Consider the following 21,934-nt stretch of genomic DNA (forward strand, 5'->3'; position numbering starts at 1 on the left):
AATATTTGTAAGACTTATGAGGAAGTCAGAAGTCAAAGTTGAAAGTTAAGTGCACTAGAGTGAAATGTCAAGCTAATGTAAGTTTATAAGGCCCATCCTATTAAGACCACCTAACCTGGCCAGCCACTGGTGGGTTTACCTGTGCATCCCCTCCTGCCTCATTAGGAAGAAGAACCCCCTGCATATAGCAGGTTGCTTGCAAGGTATACTCTGGCAAATGGGTATACTGTGATTTATCATGCCCTCTATAAGTCACTAAGGTGTGTGTGTGTGTGTAACACAGACTCATGAAATCACATAAATTTACTCAGCCTAGCCCTAGCCTCTTTCCCATAATGGCATAAAATCTATATAGTGTATACAGGAGGCTAAGGCCATACCTTTGTCCTTTGTTGCCCCTTAGCAGATGCATTCACTTTGAGAAGCAGCCATTGATATCCTTATTGTCCATACATTGATTGAATACCCTTTAAAGCCATTTAATGTAGTAGCTATCACTATTTTGGAGCATCTCATTCTATAAATGTATAATGCACTTTGTAAAGTATTTTATTGGGTGACTCTAAATTCCTTTATTGACATAGAACTTCCTTGTATCTATTTTTTGTCTACCTTGCATAATTTGTTTCTTCTATTGATCCTTCTAAAATAAAGCTACATTGACAGTCCCATGAAATCATTACAAATTGAGTTTAAGTCAAGGGAGACTTTAAATATTGATTTTCATTTAAAAGATTTCAGAGTTAAAGAAATTCCCATCCAAGTGAGGACTGTCATTTTAAAATTAAGCAAACTGACAACTGCACCAGCTTAACTTTCAGAATCTGTAATATTCAGGATTGGATTCTAAAGATTATTGCAGCATTCATTTAAGCAATGTCCTATTTATTAAATAATCAATAATTCTAGTGGAGAAACTATTATACCATAGCAAATTCACAAGGAAAAAAGGGAAATGTCATATATGTCTCAGTATTACTTTTCTGGTGTTGACTGGAACATCGCTTATGGTTCAGTACTAGGTTTAGTACTTAGGACATCTGTTTTTTTCTTAATTGCAAATAGAATAATAATTATGTATAGATAAACTGAACAAAGATTGATTAGAATCTGAAAATACTGTACAGTGTATGGAAATTAATAACACTAAATGAAAGGGATTGCCCGTGTCATAAACTATTGTCAGAATTAGTTTTCAGAGTATTTATTTCATTTTGTATACATAATTCACTAAAGAAGTGTATATAGAATTTCCAGATGTTCTGTCGTTAAGTCGTCAATTAGAATCTGAACACCCAGGTTCAATAATATGCCCTTATTAGAACTCTGATATAGCTAAAATTCAAAGCATCCAAACTTCTCATTTTCTCAAGGTTTTGTAATATTATTCTTGAATTTATTTCAGGAAAGATGGATGCACACACTCAGTAAGACTGTAATCTTACAATGCTTTTTTTTTCTTCAAAGAATTTTTATTTTTTTATTCTCTTACATACCATTTTAAGTATACATTCACATAATTGTTGTTCTTCTTTACATTTATCATTCTTATCCATTTATTATTTCATTTAATAAGTTATAATGTAGAGTTTGGATTGCTTTATTTACCATCCCTTCCTCCTTTTGTAACACCTCGTTTTCCCTTTCTTTTCTCCCTCCCTTCTCTACTTTCTTCCTTCCCCTTCCTTCTTCCCTTCCCTTTCTCCTACTCCTGCTCTTCCTCTTCCCCTTCCTACCCTCTCTCCTGCTCTTTCTCTCCCTTCCATCCTCCTCTCCTTACCTCTTTCTTCTTTCCCCTGCCTTCCTTCCATTACCTCCTCCTCTCTCCCTTTCTTTTTCTATTATTGTTGGTGTGTATTTCAAACTCAGTTTATGTTTCCTTGGGATGGTATTTCCGTCAACCCAAATATAATTTAGTATCATTTCTTATTCCCTTACCTTCGCTAGTCTACCCTAATTATGTTCCCTGCTTTTGATCTCGCTCTTGAATATATACTTATATATTTAATATTTTTTTTGTTTTCCTCTTCTCTTCCCCCCCCCCCCCATTCCATTTAATAGTCATCTGGGTACTTTATCTTCTCCCTACTTTCTTTTCTAGCTTGCTTTCTTTAGCCAGTCATAAAATCTTCCCCAAGTCTTGAAGTACTCTGATTCCTCTTTATCCTTTATTTTCATTGTCAACCTATTCATCTCTGCACAATCTAGTATCTTTTTATTATCTCTTCGTCTGTTGGTAGCTTATTTAATTTCCAATTTTGGGCAAATACAATTCTTGCTGTTGTAGTTACATGTATAATCAAATAGGTATCCTCTTTCTTAAATCTTACAATGCCTTTTAGCTACACCAAATCATTCAGGTTTTGAATAAGTACACATCGGCAGCTGTTCAGATCATTCGGTCAATGAATCACATTACTTTACCTAGATCCACTTAGAAAAAGGGGCACCCCTTTATCGGCGTGCCCAGAACCACAGCTATAAATTTGGGGTAGATATAGGAACAAAATGAGAGTCTGTTTCATGAATGGGACCTCAAAAACGCTCCCCTTACTTTGCAGTCTGCGGCAACCAACCCAGCCCGTGTTTCAGGAGACAAGAGCGACTCTAATCCCGCAGGTGCGCCTAAGGAAGCCTTCGGTGGCTTTCCTGGAGTAGAGCAAGAAGAGCCCTACAAGGCAAAATCCGTCGCCGACCCTGCCCCACGGCATGGGGTTAATTCGGTTTCCTGAATATGGAGGTTCCTCTTTCCTGGGCAGGTCCAGACTTTTCCTACCGAGACGAGAGAAGGGCAGACTCTCGTTTTCATCCGGGCGCTTCAGCATAAGAGTCCCTGCGAAGCAGTCGACCGTCTCCGGCTTCAATAGTATGTGTTGATATCCACACCCCAGGAAGAAAGGCGCCACCTCGGGCTGGCGTCTGGACCAGACGAGAACAAGAGGGGAGGGGAGGCGACAACAACATCTCGCCACGCCATTCCCGATTGGCAGCTCCGCGCTTGAACTGGAAAGCAGGAAGAGAGAGAGCAGCCGCGGAGGCTCGCGCGCGCATGCGCACCCCAGAGGGGACGTCTCGGGCTTCCTTCCTCTTGGCTCCTCCCCCTTCCAGCCTCCGAGGTGGTGAGTCTTTCCTCAGCGCAAAAGCAGTCCGTGGCGGGAGGGGGGAAAGAGCGGAGTGGCTCGAGCGCAAGCTGTTGCCTTGCCTTGCGGGGATCCGCCGCCAGTTCGCCAAGGGAGCCGAGCGCGCGCCCGCCCGCCCGGGACTGAGCGACCCATCGGCTGCGGGGTAAAGGTGGGTGGCTGCACCGTGCAGAGGTGGCCGAGAAGGGGCGGCGCGTTGCTCCGACAGCACTGTCGACGAGGTTCATTGTCGCCGGGGCTGAGCGAGGTAAGCGAGCCTGCTTCTCTTCCTCCCGCTGCTCCTTCATCCATTGTCCGGGGGGGGGAGGGCGGGGGGCTCCATTCCTACGGAGGACATCCTTCTCCTTCCCCAGAAGAGCCTGGCTATCGTGAAGGGGAGCCGGGCGACAGGTGCAAGCAGAGAGAGGAACCGCCGTACCGCGCCGCCTGCTGCTGCTCCTGCTGTTGCTGCTGTCCAAGGTCTGTGCTGTGTGGTCGCCTCTTCTCGGCTCGCCTTTTGCGAGGGCTGTAGAGGGGAAGGGCGAGAGGGCGCAGAATCTCTTCCCTCTTCTCAGCTGGGCCGTCCCCGGTCCTTCCTCCACGCACTCACACAGACTGCACTGCAGCTCCCCATGGCAACAACCTCAGGGGACGGTGAAGTCAGGAGGGCACAGAATGCATTCAGTCGGGCGCATGAAGATGTCAAGATTAACCTTGCACAAGTTTTCTTTCATTCTGTTTTGAAACACCGTAATTCGGTTCAAGTAGGGAAGCGGCAGGAAGCGGACTCTGCAGAGTGTCCTCCTGTCTGGTGTGTTGGAGTTTGGGATTTACCTATACCCGGAACTCTACCAATGGCTAGGCAATCTGTATCATTAAAATAGCACCCTCCTATCTGCAGTCTTTGAAAGTGGTACAGGCCATATTGTCATTTAAGGATGTGACATGTGTTAATGAGGCCTATGGGTCTGGCGCCTGGGACATACTGAGAAGGAAAACTGGAGCTACCTCTGCATGCGGAGGATGCGAAAGACCACTTTGAGCTCTAGCCACTATTTATACAGATATATGGATGTTTCTGCTTTGTAGAGCATTGCCATTCTTTTGCATATTTATAAGGCTTTCAGAAGATAGTGGGTTTCTTATATTTCATTTCTATGTCTGTGTCCATGTTGATATATCACAGAGGTGACAACTAGCAATAATGGCTTAGGAAACAAATGAAATAAAACTTTATGCCATAATAAATATATCACTCATTCTTAATAACTTCAATACTCTGTTTTTGCCATCGTGGACTCCTAAAATGATTTCATTAATAAAATTTATCCCGATCTTATCTAATTCTTTCCTTCTGAGTATCTATCAAAATAACCAAAACAATTGACCAACTGACCATTTATATTGCCTTTTCTACATCTGTTGTCATTTTCACAGTAACAGATATTGTAATTTTTACTATAGTTAAGATACTTAATGATTCCTGTTCTTACATATGTACATTTATTTTTTGCTTTTAAAGAATGGACAATAACAGTTCAGCTGCCTTACAAATATTGAACAATTGTTTAAAACTAGTTGGCAGTTTAGTTATCTGTAGAAATTTTCAGTGATATAGCAAAATATCAGATGTAATTATTAACTTATGTTGTGATACTCTTAGAAGGGTTTCTATTTGGGCAATAATGGAAATGAGAACTTTTCTAGTTCTTTTTTAAAGGAAATGAGTAAATAAAATGACAGCTTTTAAACATAAGTTGTGAACCAAAATTCTTTTTAGAGATTCTCTTTAGTTGCATCCAAGAGAAAAGGCGAAACATTTTACTTCTGTGAACTTGATTGGGCAACTTGATATACGAACATTTCTTTTAATGTGTTTTGAGAAGTCACAGAATAGCAGGAACCTTAGAAATAGCAAGAACTGAAACCTTAGAATAGCAAGATGAACCCTAGAATAGCAGCAATAATGATATATTTTAATAACTGTGAAAAATAAGAGATAAAGAGCTTGTAGTTGCAGTGTGGAAATTAGTACAAATGTCAGCCTTATTGAAAGTATATCTCCATATTTCTTAACACCTGTTATTAAGAAACAATAATAATAAGCTATACATAGTAATAGAGTGGAAGAATAGAAAATTAGAGCTTTTACCGAAGAGCGTGGATTCAAACTTCTCATGCTTCTCATTTACTTGTGTACAAGGTTTGCATGCATAACATATCAGGTTCACTCTTCATTATTTCTCATTCTACTGCTCATGGAGAAAAACCTATCTGAAACCCTGTGGAATTACTGCCAATCCAAACAGACAGTAAAGATGAACCAGTGGCCTAACTTAATGTAAAACAGCTTCTTATGCTCTAGTGATTAGTTTTCTTAAGAATCTAGAATTATTTTAAAACAGTTCAAGATAATATATTTTGATGTATCAATACTTAAAATAACACAGAAATGTCAAGATTTGCTCTGTAACATACATGCAAATTAATATTCTATACATGTTATTAATTAAACATTTACCAGTCACATTTTATGAGCATAATATTTTATATCCTCCAAAAATCTTCATCAGAAACAGGTCACTTTAATTCTAATTTTTCATACCATTTAAGCTTATAATATAACTATTTACCTAGTCAACACAAACATTTTGTATTGTTTTGTACTGGGTTGTTGCAGTATTTCATTTTTAGCAATATCTCACTGAAATATTTTATTGAATAGAAAAAGCTTTCATTATAATAATAATTCACGATTGTATACTTCATTCTGAACCTTTGTGGAAGTGAAAAGTAATTCGATAAAAATGAATGCCGGAGTGCCATGACTAATTCTAAGGAATACAATAAATAGTAATCCCTTTCATTTTTCAAACTTGGAGGATATTATCTTATGTTATATATTGTTTGTGGTCAATAGGTGTGATAATATTAATGATGGATAAATGGATGATTGGATAGATAAATAATATGATTAATATATTAATTATATACACAGATTAATATTAATCAAAAGAATAAATACATATAAAATGCCAGAAGTACATATACAATTAAAGCTATTATGTATTAATATTAACAAATAATACTCTGAGTGAAATCCAATATTATGGTCTTAGAACTGCCTTTGCATAATGATATTTTAAAATATGCTCTGAAAGATTAGGAAGCAGACTGAGTAGTGTAGTGGATTCTAACGCAGAGTTAATTGTTCCTTTTCCCATTTTGTAAATAGAAACCATTTCCAGTTATAGGTACACAGCAGTTTGTTTCATCTGTTATGTATCATATAAAATATGTAACCTTCTAGTTGCTAAATATAGACAAAACTTTTTTTACTGATAAGAAACTCATCAACCTCAGCCAGCAGCCATCTAATTCTGAAGTCATTTGGCTGACCTTATAAAAATTTTGGGAAAGGAAAAAAAAGCATAACTTTGAATTGTATAGAATAAACTATAAAATGTATTGCATAATGTATTGGATTTTACTTGATGCAGAAACATAAAGAAAGCATTGTTAAATGCTGTACACTTACAGTGGCTATATATTCTGGAGGCATAATTTGAAATCTTACAAGTTTCCTAGAGAAGAAAGTCTGTTTCTGTAAATTAGTTGCTATTTTATCGTGTGATTTAGATGAAATATACTTAATTATAATTTCCCCTATTTGTCACCATCAGTGAAACCCAAAAGATATTGCATCCTGAGATGATAACCTGATAGGTAATCCATTAATTTAGCATTAAATTATGTAAAGTACAGAATTGTAGCCTGTCTTCTTTCTTTATTCTGCTAGTCGAAACAGCACAATTTTATTAAATAAACATTTTTCCAACTTTTATATTGGAAAAATATGGAACAATAGATGGATAAATATTTACATTTTAAAAAATGAGGCCCACTTCTCTTCTAAATACTGCATTAGTAGTATTGTGCAGTCCTGCCAGAAATATATGCAAAAACACATTCTGCATTATATCAAATTCATTTATTTCTACATGGGATTTTCCACATCAACACATATTTTAGCATTGCTTCTAATAGATGAAAATTCTCAGTATAGCTTATATGTAGGTTGATACAGATTTTACTGACACAAAATGAGTATGCAGTTAGGTACAGCTGGCACTGCGCATTGTAATTATTCAGTAACCATTTATAATGGCCATAATCTTGGAAAATGCCACCACTTTGTAAACAAACAGACCTTTCTGTTTACAATAAATTCCAGTTTTAGAAAATAATCACATGCAACTAATAATAGCAGTGTAATATCTGCATAAAGAGTCAATAGAACCTTTTGAGTACCAATTGAAGAAAACAAAAAGAAAGGATGTTTTCTTCAACTATTCAATTTAAGATATAGAATTTGCATCTGTTTTTGGTAATTGAGAGATGTACAAACTCTTGATGGCAAGTAGTAAATGTGTAGAGTACCCTCACAAATTGCTATCCAACAGCAGCATATTTCTTTTTAAATCCAGCCTGCAATGAATATTAATGCTAATATTCATTTACGTGTGTGTCCGTGTGTATGTGTAAATATAGTTTTATTTGTACTTTTTCTTTAACATCCATACATATTTTGAAGACAGCATATTGACTGGATCAATATATTTTTTACACAATGCTAGCAATAATAATGCAATTAGGTATACATAAACCTAGTCTTCCAGTTTCTGACTTTAACCTGCACTTATAACCTGCATTGTACTTATAAGCTTCAATAACATTTCTTCATGCAGTATTTGTTATCCCCTGTTAAATCACTAGTATTTTAATATTTTAGAAATTACTCAATATTCCACCATAAATCAAATATCCCAATTGTTTAAAAATACAAATATGACCAATCATTAACCAAATTTAATCAATCCTGGGATTATATCACCAATCCCCTAAAATTATAAATATATTCAATATATTTTATATATAGATAATAATAGTAATAGTAATAGTAATAGTAATAGTAATAGTAATAGTAATAGTAATAATAATAATAATATTCAGCACCAATATTTCAATGCAGTTTGGCATGGAAAAATGCGCCACTGTATCCATAAAAAGGGGCAAAATCACTGCATGTGAGGGAATTGAAATGCCCAATGGCCAATTAATTAAATGCAAAGAAAATGAAGCCTACAAATACTTAGGCATTCTGCAGTTGGATAACATCAAGCATGGAGAAGTAAAAACTATTGTCAGGCGAGAGTACACCAACAGAGTTAGGAAAATTTTGAAATCTAAATTGAATGGTGGAAATACAATCAAGGCCATAAATACCTGGGCAATACCAGTTATAAGATACACAGCTGGTATAGTTAACTGGACACAAGCTGATTTGGACCTTTTGGACCGAAAAACCAGGAAACTAATGACAATGCACTACAGTTTACATCCACGTGGTGATACTGATAGACTGTATCTGCCCCGAAAATCAGGTGGCAGAGGGTTATTACAAGTGAAGCAAACAGTTGAAGAAGAAAAACATGCACTGGCTGATTATTTAAAAGAAAGTCAAGAACATCTATTAATCGAAGTAAAGAACAAAAATCTACTGAAGGCCCAACAGACGAAACAAGAATACAGAAAAGATGTCATAAAATCAAGAATGGAGAGTTGGAAGAACAAAGCACTGCATGGCCAATTTCTGGAAAAAATAAAAGATAAAGTGGACAGTGAGCAAACTTGGTTATGGTTAACAACAGGTACATTAAAGAAAGAAACAGAGTCACTAATCCTAGCTGCGCAAGAACAAGCTATCTGCACAAATGCCATTAAGGCCAAAATCGAAAAATCCTCTGATGATGCCAAATGCAGACTTTGCAAAGAAGCTGATGAAACTGTTGATCACATACTCAGCTGCTGTAAAAAAATCGCGCAGACTGATTATAAATTGCGGCACAATTCAGTAGCACAAATGATCCATTGGAATTTGTGCAAAAATTATAATATTAAAACAGCAACAAACTGGTGGGAACATCAGCCTGAAAAAGTCACCGAAAATCAGATGGTCAAGATCTTTTGGGATTTCCGTATACAAACGGACAAAATACTGATGCATAATACACCAGACATCACACTGGTTAAGAAAAATAAGGTCACAATCATAGACATCGCAATACCAGGTGATAGCAGGGTCGCTGAGAAGGAACATGAAAAAATCGCAAGATACCAGGACTTAAAAATCGAAATTCAACGACTATGGCACAAACCAGCAGTGATAATTCCAGTGGTAATTGGCACACTGGGTGCTATTCCAAAAGCACTGGAATTACATTTAAAACAGTTAAAAATTGACAATATCACCATCAGTCAAATGCAAAAAGCCGCACTACTTGGATCTGCACGCATATTATGAAAATACGTTACAACGTCCTAGGCCCCTGGGTGGGGCCCGACTAGTAACCAATGCCATATCCGGCGAAACAACTGGCCGCTGTGCTACAATTGTATACAATTAGAGTATCACCTTCTAACCTTAATTTGCTTATGATTATAGTAAATTCTATTATCTATCTATATATGTTCTACTGTTTTTTCAATGTATATTTTCTACTTTTAATTTCTAATTCATTCACCATATTGAGAGGTATTTTATCTCTATCCATCATCTCTTACTTTTTTTGAGACTTCATCCATTTATTGACTTTTTAATTCCTCTTTTATATTACTCTCTTGGGATCTTATTTCTCTTTCTATCATTTTTATACGAACTAGATATTCCCTCTGGCTTATCCTTTGTCTCCTGCCGCATCATTTGAGTACCCATCAATAGACCTTTCATTATTTTAGGGAGACTTCCCTTCCCCCCGCTTTATTGTAAACTCTTAGAGAATTATCTATTAGATTCATATGTATTATTTTTGTTCCTTCAATGTCTTCATCTTCTTGCAATTTGTTTTGTTTTGTCTCCTCCCCCACTCCTTCTGGTTTCTTATCTGTTTTCTGAGTGTTATGTTAGTCTCCCCCCTCCCCTTTGCTGAGGGTCTTCTACACTCACATATTTTTGAGCCAAGGTGGCGCAGTGGTTAAATGCAGCACTGCAGGCTACTGCTAGATCAGCAGGTCAGCGGTTCAAATCTCACCGGCTCAGGGTTGACTCAGCCTTCCATCCTTCCGAGGTGGGTAAAATGAGGACCCAGATTGTTGGGGGCAATATGCTGACTCTCTGTAAACCGCTTAGAGAGGCCTGAAAGGCCTATGAAGCGGTATATAAGTCTACTGCTATTGCTATTTTTGTTTGGACAATCCCATTATCTCCTTATCTTTGTCACAGTTTCATATAAACTTTTAAGCATTGATAACATTTCTTCATACACCTCTATTGTCCCCTGTATTAAAAATTACTGCATACACCCCTAGGGCTCCATTGTCCCAATATCTGAAAACCCCCAAATTACTAAAATTTAATCAGAATTGTACCTCCACATGCCCTAAGTTTATAGTCCTTGAATTTGGTGATTTACAGTCTTTGTAATTTTCCAATTAGCTTCTTCCTAATTGTCCAAATTTTAAACTCTTATTATTTTTTTCTTCTTTTCATTTTTCTTCTATCACCTTCCTTTTTTTTGATCTCGTAGGATGTTCTTTCAGGTAGCTTAAGTCAGTGTTTTTCAACCTTTTTTGTGCAAAGGCACACTTTTTTCATGAAAAAAATCACGAGGCACACCACCATTAGAAAATGTTAAAAAATTTTAACTCTGTGCCTATATTGACTATATATAAATTAATCCTCCCACGGCACACCTTACACTATGTCACGGCACACTAGTGTGCCGCGGCACAGTGGTTGAAAAACACTGGCTTAAGTAATTCAAATCCAAATTGGCCAGCTGATTTCCTCCAGTCTTTCAAGTCCATTCATTAAACAGTTTTAATAGAGATCTATTTATTTTCAGTTCAATTTGTCTTACAGAGAACTCCCTAAATGTTTCCAGACATCCAAGTCACCTACCAAAACAGAATCAAGGTCTGGTGGCCTTCCAGATGTTGTTTACTTTCTCTTCTTTCATTTATTTGTATTAAACAATTGTCACTTTCACTTAACTCCCCACGTTGTAATGCTCTTTTTACTCCTCCCAATTCCATCATTAAACAGTGTCAAAAAGCTGATTGTTAAACAGATCAAGAGGCATTAAAAATAAAAAGGCAATTTATCCCAATAATCACTTTTCAAGTAGTTGTTGAATCTTTTCCCGGCTTTCTATGTTTTAAAGCTTCCAGTAAGCATTTATTCCACCTCTGGGTTTTTAATCTTTAATCTTTCTCCACTTTCTTGCTACTTGGAGATTATTTTTTGGAATTTTTAACTTGGGTTAGATCTCTAGCATAAAAGTTGGAAGTTGTCTCACCCAGTTTCCCACACCGCTCCAGCACAAATCTTATTGTTCTGGTTGTCACAACTTGTGACTTGCCACAATGGCCATTGTCCCTGCTGCTGTTTGGGAGAGCTTTCTTCAGCCCTAACAAGGAAATTGTAGTTTTCCTCATGGTCAATGAAGCACTTCTCCTTTCTTCACCACCCCTCCAAGATGGCTAGGATCCCATAACGTCTCCTGGAAGCAGTTGCTGGCTGGTTTTCATGGAGTTCAGTAGAGCTCTGCTATTTTTCAGCTGTTTCCATTGCGACGCCAACTGAAAATACTCTCATATCTCCTTTTTGTTTATAGATTTCCCCCCCCCCCATATTTATTTGACTTTTTTGAATGATTGAGTGTTATCAGGACTACAATCCACATGAAACCTAAATTAGATGTGGAATTTCTGATAATATAGCTTTTCCAGAAACTTTTATTTTTTTCTTTAATCCAATATAAACCAAGAGAAAGATTGCATAATATATTGTATAGTAAATAGTCTTATGTTTTTCACCATGTGTAAGGTACAGTTTACAAAGGGGTTGTAACTACACATTACGCAATTTATTTTTGCAATTAATAATAGATTATTATTATCAGCCAGTCACTTTAAATGAATTTTTAAAAATATTTTTAATTGTATTAGTTTTAAATGAAATATTTAATTTAATTAAACATTTATCTGGGATGGTATAAGGTCCCCTCTCTTGGGCAAGTGGTTGGATTAGAAGACCTCTAAGATCCATTGCAACCCTATGATTCCATAATCCTATGTAGATGCCATAGGCTAAATCAATCAATGAATAAAATTCTATGAATTTAAAATACTTTAAATGCTATCAATCTCAGTATTCCCATTCTGAAATAAAAGAGCTCATTACATTCATTTAAGCATAAGTCTACAATGTAAAAATTGTAACTGATTTTTTTATAAAGAACAACATTTTTATTAATAAGGCAGCTTTATGAATATCTAATTATCTATCAATTAATCAATCAATCTATCTATCTATCATATCTATCGTGTGTGTGTGTGGGTATCATCATCACCATCGTCATAAAAGGGGAAAACTAAGTCATGCTTGTTTAATTTGATAGCATATAACCTATAGAACATATGCACTTTTAAGTATATAGTCTAATTACTTTTGGAAACAATAATACAGTTAAGTTTACTATGCTGTTACTGTCACTATACTATATTACCTTACAATTGCGATACGGTATTGCTATTATTTTCATGGTTAAATCTTTGATACCTCACATATATGGTCATATGTAAAGATCATATGTAAAGGTCAGTTCCACCAAATTTATATTTGAAAACTAGGTTTCTTCATTAAAAGTTATATCTAATTGGGATATATAAAGGACCAACTGAAAATCAATAATATAATCCTTCTTGGCTCATACTACCATTCAGTTTATTGTTGATTTTTTTTCTTATCTAAAAAGACTGTGATATTTTTTTAAAAATGTTTTTCATTGCTTGTTTTAGTAAATTGTATGCAGTTATATTCTGGCTCTGTTTTTATGGCATGACATGAAATTGTGAACATGATTCATCTTTCAAATAATACTTGACCTCTAATATCTACATGGACATGTTCATCTTATTACCTTGACAACAATGCAAATCTAGTTTGCCATTGTTCAAACGAACATCAAAAATTGGGGACCTAATATTTGTTTTTTTTGCAAAGCAGTTTTTGTTTCTAATTTGACAATTGTTTTGAATTCTTTTCATTCTTCAGAAAGGCATCCTTCCTAGAATCCTGAAATTTACTAGATTTATTTACTGTTTACTTACTACTTGCTGTTATTGATTAATTTTGCAAAATATTTTGTTACGGAAGATACTAAACTGCATTTTCTTGAGTAGTATTTATTAGTCTTTCTCTATTTGGGGGGCATGTTTAATAAGCTTTGAATTCCAGGACTCAAATGAATAAATCAAATTTCCATCTGAGTAGATACCTTTTCACTCTGGTTTTAAAGAATAAAGAACCATTCAGTATGATTAATTACAAATTCAATTAAATATTTTTAGATTTGAATAGATTGTTTAAACCATTCTGTTCACTAGGAATAACTTAATATTGTTTATAGTTTATAGCTTTTAAACCATTATTGAAATGAAAGAAAAAATTAAAAACAAATTTGGCTTGTGGGAATAAAGACATTTTTAATTTTTAATTTTTTTTTATTTCCCTAACATAATGTTCCAGTTTTTGCTAATAAATAAAACACATCATTATTCCCAAATCTCTCAATCTATGATAAACACCTCCCTTTACAGTTTGTTTATTTGAACTGTTGAACATTTGAACTGTTTTAAAAAAGGGACTTGAACAGCATCTTGAGCAATATTTTCTACCTATTTGATTTTTAATTGCAAGATCTTTTATAACAAGAATCACATCAAATTTAATTTCTTACTTAATATGTTGATACAGATTGACTTTATTAATAAACAAAATAGAAAAATATTTACATTACTAATAAAATCAATCTGTACCTCCAAATAGAGGTTGTTGTAGTAGAGCCAAAAGGATAGAGCAGGGCTGTCAAACTCCCACCCGCAGGCCAGATGTGTCACACACTGGCCACTCCTACGCCCGATTTAACAAAGGGGGGGGGGAAAGTTCCAATATGTCATATGATGCTGCCGTGCCGACGTGAGTTTGACACCCCTGGGATAGAGCATAGGAAGTTTTACTGGCAAGATCAGTTATATCATCTGCTGTCTATATCCTGCTTCCTGATTTTCTCTATACTTAGCTGCAATCCTAATATTACCTTTGTGTTTGTGCATGTTTATTTCTGTCACCTTATTGTGATTGCTTTCAGGGAGATATGTATGTTCGGAGAATAGTACAAGGTTTCAGCTTCTTTCTTTCTTTCTTTCTTTCTTTCTTTCTTTCTTTCTTTCTTTCTTTCTTTCCTTCCTTCCTTCCTTCCTTCCTTCCTTCCTTCCTTCCTTCCTTCCTTCCTTCCTTCCTTCTTTCTTGTCTCAGGAATGTATTAGATAACAGATATAAATATAAACATGATTATGAATACATGAAATGGATACAAATAAAATGGAACAGTAGGACAGGGATGGTAGGCACGTTGGTGCACTTATGCACGCCCCTTACAGACCTCTTAGGAATGGGGTGACGTCGACAGTGGACAGTCTAAGATTAAAGTTTTGGGGGTTTGGGGGAGAAACCACAGAGTCAGGTAGTGTATTCTAAGCATTGACCACTCTGTTATCATTGGGTTGATTATTAGAAATGAGATGTCAAAAGTGTATTTGATGATGATACTTAAAAATAAAATTAGGTATCCCCAAAGGCAGAAATGATGTTGCCCTTTGACCTATGTCTGATACAGTTATGGGATGGATGAGGTGCCAGAAAGCCGAAACTGCATCCCAGCAAGACAGGGGCATTGTAGCTAATAATCTTTTTCCAGGATAAAAAGAAATGTATGCGCATACTACTCTACACCTGTAAGATAGCTTGTGTATACAGTAGTCTGAGGGGTCACCTTAAATTCTTGCTATTAAGTGACTTTTCTAGCTCCACCTGATTTGCCTTTAATGGTTATTACTTTCCATAGCTTGGGTAGTAGTAACCTTAAGATTTGGGAACCAGCTTGGTTTAGTGATTAAATCATTAGACTATAAACCAGGAGACTGTGAATTCTAGACCTGCTTTTGGGCAAGACACTCTTTCTCAACCTAGGAAGCAGGCAGGGTTAAACTACTTCTGGAGTCCTGCCAGAAAAACTGCAAGGATGTGTTCAAGCAGTTACCAGGAGTCAACACACTGACTTGAAGAAACCAACAAAACAAAACAAAAGTTTAAAAGCATTTTAAGATTACATCATTGCAAGGGTTTTTATATGTTTCTGCCTTTGAGATTAGGCCAGAAATTGCAGCTCATGCAGAAAGTTGTGGCTTATCATTTGAAGAGGGCAGCTTAATGGTGAATTTATTATAGTTATTCTAAAGAAGCTGACCTTGCTGCCAGTTTGCCATTAAGCCAAGTTTAAAATGCTTTTATTGACAATAAAAATCTACAGTATTTAAGGCTGGAAAAATTGATAGATTGTCTTCTCTGTCATATATGAGTGGAGTTGTTAAAGACTGTGCCTGTCTTTAAACTCAAAATAATAGAAACAATACCATTACATTCAAAGATTAATTAAAATACATAATGCAGGAATCTGTCTAACCTGCAATTCAGGTGAATGACTCTGCCCTTGATATGCAAGGGCAAGGCTGCAATAAATATTATTTGTAGCACAGTTTTTTTTTAAATGAAAAGCATTTTTATTAGAGCTTAGTTCTCTACCAGCTTGGTATGCATAGGTATTATTCAGAATGCAGGATGATCCAGGAATGATAGCAATTCCTCAGCAGATCTTTACTGTCATAGAATTCTTGGATTGTGGTACTTCTGTGCCTTTCAACTTTTGACATTTCATTCTGTTGTATAACATTTTTTTTAAATGTTCAGCTCTGCTGGGACTCGTTTTTTGGAAAAGTTTTTTATTATTTATTCTCTTACATACAATTATAGGTATACACTCATATAGTTATTGTTCTTCTTTACATTTGTCATTCTTATACATTTATTATTCCATTTAAAAGACTATTATATACAGTTTGGGTTGCTTTATTTACCATCACATCCACCTGTTTTAATACCACCTTATTTTCACTTTCTTTTCTCCCTCCCTCCCTTCTCTACTTTCTTCTTTCCTCCTCTCCTTTCTCTTCCTTCTTCCCTTACCTCTCCCCTATTCCTACTCTTCCCCTTCCCCTTCCTATCCTCTCTCCTTTTCTTTCTCTCCCTTCCACTCTCCTCTCCTTACCTCTTTCTTTCTTCCTCTTGTCCTCTCCTCCTCTCTCCCTTTCTTTTGTTGTTATAGGTGTCTCTTTAAAATCTCAATTTATGTTTTCTTGGGATGGTATTTCCGCAAACCCAAATATAGTTTAATATCATTTCTTATTCCCTTCGCTAATCTAGTTCTGCTGGCACTCTTATAGATCCAGAGATTAATGCAAGGAAATCTATGTGGTTCTATTTATTGAGGCTTCTACAATAACCTTCAGTTCATTTTCTTCCAAGGACACGTCATCTAAAAGGGCATAGATAACAACAGTAGTTTGTTGTTATGTAAAACATTGGAGGAGGATTTCACCTTGTATAAATTAAAGAACTATCACCTCTACGAAGAACCTCTTCTTTGTAATACTTGCTTTAGCATTTTAGGCTTTCTCAGTCCCTTTCTCATGTAATATTTTCATAGATATTCAGGAAGGAAATAGTTTCTTTAATACATGTTAAATACGTATAATCTTGATTAACACAATTAATCTTTAGTGTATAACTCATTCATTTTTCTTTTACAGTATAGAGCTCTATTTTGATCCCTTTATCTTTTCTCCCAAATATTTAGTTTCTACATCTCAAAAGATAGATATTGAGAAACCAACTGAAAATTTATTTATTAATAAATGTCATTTGAATTTCAATTCAGAACCATTACAATATAGCATTAAAGGAACCATAGAGCTCTTCTGGTCTAACCCCCTGCTTAAGCAGGTGATCCTAGATGATTCCAGACCATTTCCCCCCAATTTCTTCTTTAAAAGTCTTCAATGAATGGAGCATTCACAACTTCTGGAGGCAAGCAGTTGCACTGATTAATTGTTCTCACTGACAGGAAATTTCTGTAGCAGTCCCACATTTGACATGATATTAAAAGTAAAGGTTCCGCTCGCACATATGTGCTAGTCGTTCCCGACTTTAGGGAGCGGTGCTCATCTCCATTTCAAAGCCGAAGAGCCAGCGCTGTCCGAAGACGTCTCTGTGATCATGTGGGTGGCGTGACTAAATGTCAAAGGCGCACAAAGCACTGTTACTTTCCCACCAAAGGTGGTTCCTATTTTTCTACTTGCATTTTTACATGCTTTCGAACTGCTAGGTTGGCAGAAGCTGGCACATGTAATGGGAGCTCACCCTGTTACGCTGCACTAGGGATTCGAACCGCTGAACTGCCGACTGATCGACAAGCTCAGCATTTTAGCCACTGAGAATTCCAATTGGAAAAGTCTACTAGCTAAGGCAACTTGTTAAACAATTGCGCAATGTTTTATTTTATTTTGACTTGATTATTTTTGTACTTTTCATTTCTGTACTGTTCTGTTTTTTCTTTTAATAAGTTAGTTTTTAGTTGTAAGCTGTCCAGAATCATTTTGAAATCAAGTGGCTTATAAATAAAATTAATTAATCAATTAATTAAATAATAAATTAAGAGAGTCCTCAATCCTACTTGCTTAATTAAAGTTGAAATTTACTGAATGCTTAAATCAAATTTTCTTGATAATATAAAATATTTCATTTATTTTGCCTATGATATTTTCAAATTTTGTTACAAATAAAGAAGTTACATTTATGATTAGCAAACATAACATTTCTATGGACTGATTTGTTCTGAATTTTCTGGTCACTAGACACAAACAAGGAACATTGTTAAAGTAATATTATAGTTGTATAAATTTAGGAGTGAGGTATGAAAGAAAGTATTTGGTGAAATCTGTTCTCCCATTATGTGCTCCCAACTAATAGTGGAATAGAGGTGATAATATATCAGGTTTGCTCTGTGTCTCAAGATAACACCAGTCTCAGGGATTCTGCTAATCGTAAAGCTTCCTGCTGACATCTTTCAACATGGAACAACATGGGCTTGTGTTGTTTCGGTGTAAAATTAGATCTGTGAGTTTTGTTTTGCTTGCTTTTGCAGCAAAGAATCTAGCCTCCCATATCTGAAATAATAGCCGTACTGTTCTTCAGGATTGAAACTTTGGGTAAAATTTCAAATAAAATTGATCTTCAAAAGAAGTGATTATTTTTTTGCTTTGTACAAAAAGTCTATTTATACAGTAAAAAGACACGTGGCCAAAGGCAACATATCCCCAAATCATAGGTGAACTTCACATCCTCAGTCCTTTCTGCTGGTCGTTCACCTGCCTGTTTCTCGGACACAGTGTTCCTTACCCTCCCCACATCTGCTCTGCTCTTTTCTGCACATTCAGTGCTTCTTTCTTTGTTGTCATAAAGAGTGACAACTGAAGCCTGAAAACAAGGAGCCTGTCCCACTGTAGTTTCCTTTCTTGACTATTTCTTGTCATAAGCGGAAATACAAAAAATGTTTCTTTTTATAAGAAATAAAAATATAATACATTGTTTATTAATCTGTTGCTTCCAGAAGGCCAGCTACAGGACAGAAATCCTGGAGGGAAGTAAGTTACTTCCTGTCTGCTGATTATAACCCTTCATTTTCCTCTTGTCTGTCTCAAAACAGGAAGAGAATGAAACATGAAACAAAGTTCCTACATTATTCCAGTAAGACAGAACCCTACAGTAGAACTATAAATGACTTGAGGAATCTCATGTATATAGACATAGGCAAGAGATTTGTATTCTACTGAATACTATTATTATATGGTAGAAAATGACACTGTGCCCCATTCAGAGTATACAGTATTAATGTCCATATTGTAATATTGGAATGCAATCATAAATATTAAAAACGTATAACAGTATAAATCAGTGGTGGGTGTGGGTGTGGCTCGGTGGGCGTGGCAGGGGAAGGTTACTGCAAAATTCCCATTTCCTCCTGATCAGTTGGGACTCGCGAGGCAGAGAATAGATGCGGTACGGGGCCAGTCAGAGGCGGTATTTACCAGTTCTCCGAACTACTCAAAATTTCCGCTACCGATTCTCCAGAACTGGTCAAAAACTGATGAATACCATCTCTGTTATAAATATATATATGGTATTCAGCAATAAATTCAACTAAAAAAGCCCTTCAGAAAAGCTCTGTTTTAGTTACTTCTTTAAGGTTGTTAATATTGAAGCCAATCTAGTTTCTGGGGGCAAGTTGTTTTATGGTTATTACTGAGAAGCCTTTCCTCCTGGTCTCAGTGCCCTCCCAACCGCCATAGTATGGTACTAAAAATATTTTTTCTTATTAGGCAGTTTGATTCTAGTTAAGTAGGTAATCCTGAAAATCCCTTGGTGCCATTTGGGGCTTTATAGGTTAAAACAAATACTTCAAAATACCCCAAAAGCAATGCAGGAATCATACCACAGATATAATATAAGGGAATCTAGTTCCACTTGGCAAATAGGCCACTGCATTTCTTACCAAGTATGGTTTCCAGATGGCCTTTTCCAGCCTCATGTGAAACGCTTGTAGTAGTCTAACTGAGTGGTGATGGAAACATAAATTATTGTCACAAAAAGCTCTCCAATAGAGCCATAACCAGTGTACCAACTATGCTAATTGAAAGCCTTCTGAACCTCCGCTTGCTCATGCAGGAGGATCTTAAGTCATGGACTTGCTATCTTGGGGACAGCAATAGTCCTTCAGAGAAGAACTGACAGAATTGTGATGAATAAACAGCAACTCTTGTCTTGTTTGGGCCTGACTTCAGCCTGTTTCTTCCCATTCAGCCTGCAATATCCTCTAGGTAGAGGGACAAGATTTTGACCATAGTACTGTGCAGTTGGATATCATAATTGATGATTCTGTACCCCAAATAAACAGATGAAATTCTTCATGTAGTAGCTTCATGCAGATGCTAAAAAGCAGAAGGGAGAGCACTGAGCAATGTGCTACTCCTTACGTTTGAGGGCACTGCATCAAACTCCCCCCACTTACAACTGTCCGTTGACTGGAGCACAATGCTGTAAATCCCCAGTCCCTGCATTATGTCCAGAAGGATGGTATAAACTACCCAAGGTACAATATTGAAGATGGTTGACGGGACCAAAAGGGATGTTCTCCATAACAAAATGAATGCAACCAATGCCTGTGCATTTTGTGGCAAGTCTTCCCTAAAGACGGAAGGTTGGAAATAGGGTAGTGGTTGTCTAATACAATTGTATCCAGTGTTTTAAAGACTGGGGGTGGAGGTTGCCATATTGCAACCTCTTTCAAAGCTGCAGAAAAACTCCCTGTTTTGTTTTACACATCAAAGTGCTTTGTTTGATTACAGCTATTAGAGATCACATACAATTCTTTTGTGGGCCGGATGCAGTTGATATAGGGAATTGGTTAACTACTGGGATTTTACATGTATTTTTTCAATAATTGCTGTTTCAGAAAAAACTGAAAATATATATTTTTATTTTATTTTGCATGTGTGGCCAAAATACAGGAGATGATATCTTAAAGTAACAGTATTTAATTATAAAATATTATTATGAAAGATGGACTTGTGGCAGATTCAAGCCACCGGTGCAGCAATATGTTTTTGGAAGCAACCATGCTACCTCTTGAGTTACTATGTCTAGGCTATAAAAATCTGGAAGACCACTGGATGGTAAATATCAGACACAGCCACTTCTAACTCTCTCCTTTGCTTAATGGCAATTTGGATTTTTGCACCCTAGATCTGATAGCCCAAGGTTTATAACTGAATTAATAAACAGTATAGTAGCCCTATTTGATTAGAGAATATCCCTGACAGGAGACAATATTTTTGAAAAAAGAAAGACAATTTATCTTTCTTTTATCTAACTGAATAGTGTTAATACATTGTATGCTATCCTGTCTTTAGATGGAATAATATTTTTATTGCATAAATACTTTATAGCTTAAGTATAACTTCAAGATTTTGAAACTAGCTTGACTGCACTGTGGTTTAGAAGGTTGGCATAATGCTTTTGTGAGTTGTTGGTTTTAGTCTGGGATTTTTCCCATTGACCAGGATGGGACAGATCCAAAGGATGTCATAAACATTTTACAGCTATCTATATAACACTGCAATAAATCAATCTATGAGCTTCCAGTTTGTCCAATGTTCAAAACATATTTTTATCACAGTCTCTTTTCAATTCTATACACACACAAAACATGTACACGAACACCCCATCAAATTATCCATCTTAAGACCCTTTTTGATGCTCTGTTCAGTTAGTTAATGATGGACTTGCTTTCAGCCAGTAACCCTAACACCTAATATTGAATACTAAATATTATTTAAAAACCTGATATGTCAAAATGAGGCATTGATCAAATAAAACAGTCCTTGAATGCAATTGTTTTGTTTATTAAACAACATCAGATCTGATTTTAAATCAGATTTTAATTGGAGCAATTCAGTTAATTAGCACTGGATTATAACAGTATTTGCAAGATTAAGTCAGTCTTGGGGTGCTTTTCTTAACACTAGTAAACGAGTGAGGAGGAAATAGCCCCAGAGTATGTGAAAACATGCTGCATATTCATCCTTCATTTTCTCACTTTTTAGCTAGTGACACTATCTTTTTATAGACTGAGGAAACAAAAATAGAAGAGTTGAAAAGCAAGTTATCCATAAAGTGGCAGAGAAATGAAAACAATGGAAATTGGGAAATCACATGGTCATTATATCTGTTGAATTTC

General features: G+C 36.1%; 1 protein-coding gene across 2 annotated transcripts in view; it reads left to right on the top strand.

Annotated features, from left to right (window-relative positions):
• Nucleotides 1-3,282: 3,282 nt before the first annotated feature.
• The window catches only part of LOC106548528 (adenosine deaminase RNA specific B1), a 62,033-nt gene continuing 43,381 nt past the window's right edge, over nt 3,283-21,934 (top strand). Inside the window, exon 1 of one of the 2 annotated variants that reach the window (XM_087716705.1) lies at nt 3,283-3,387. The gene's annotated coding sequence lies outside the window, so the exon portion shown is untranslated. The remainder of the gene's footprint in view (nt 3,388-21,934) is intronic. The other variant, XM_087716707.1, reaches the window with a different exon arrangement.

This window comes from Thamnophis sirtalis, unplaced genomic scaffold (genome assembly GCF_051295495.1).
Source record: "Thamnophis sirtalis isolate CommonGarterSnake01/CBP01778 unplaced genomic scaffold, rThaSir2_p1.2 scaffold_5, whole genome shotgun sequence".
NCBI classification, from domain to species: Eukaryota; Metazoa; Chordata; class Lepidosauria; order Squamata; family Natricidae; genus Thamnophis; species Thamnophis sirtalis.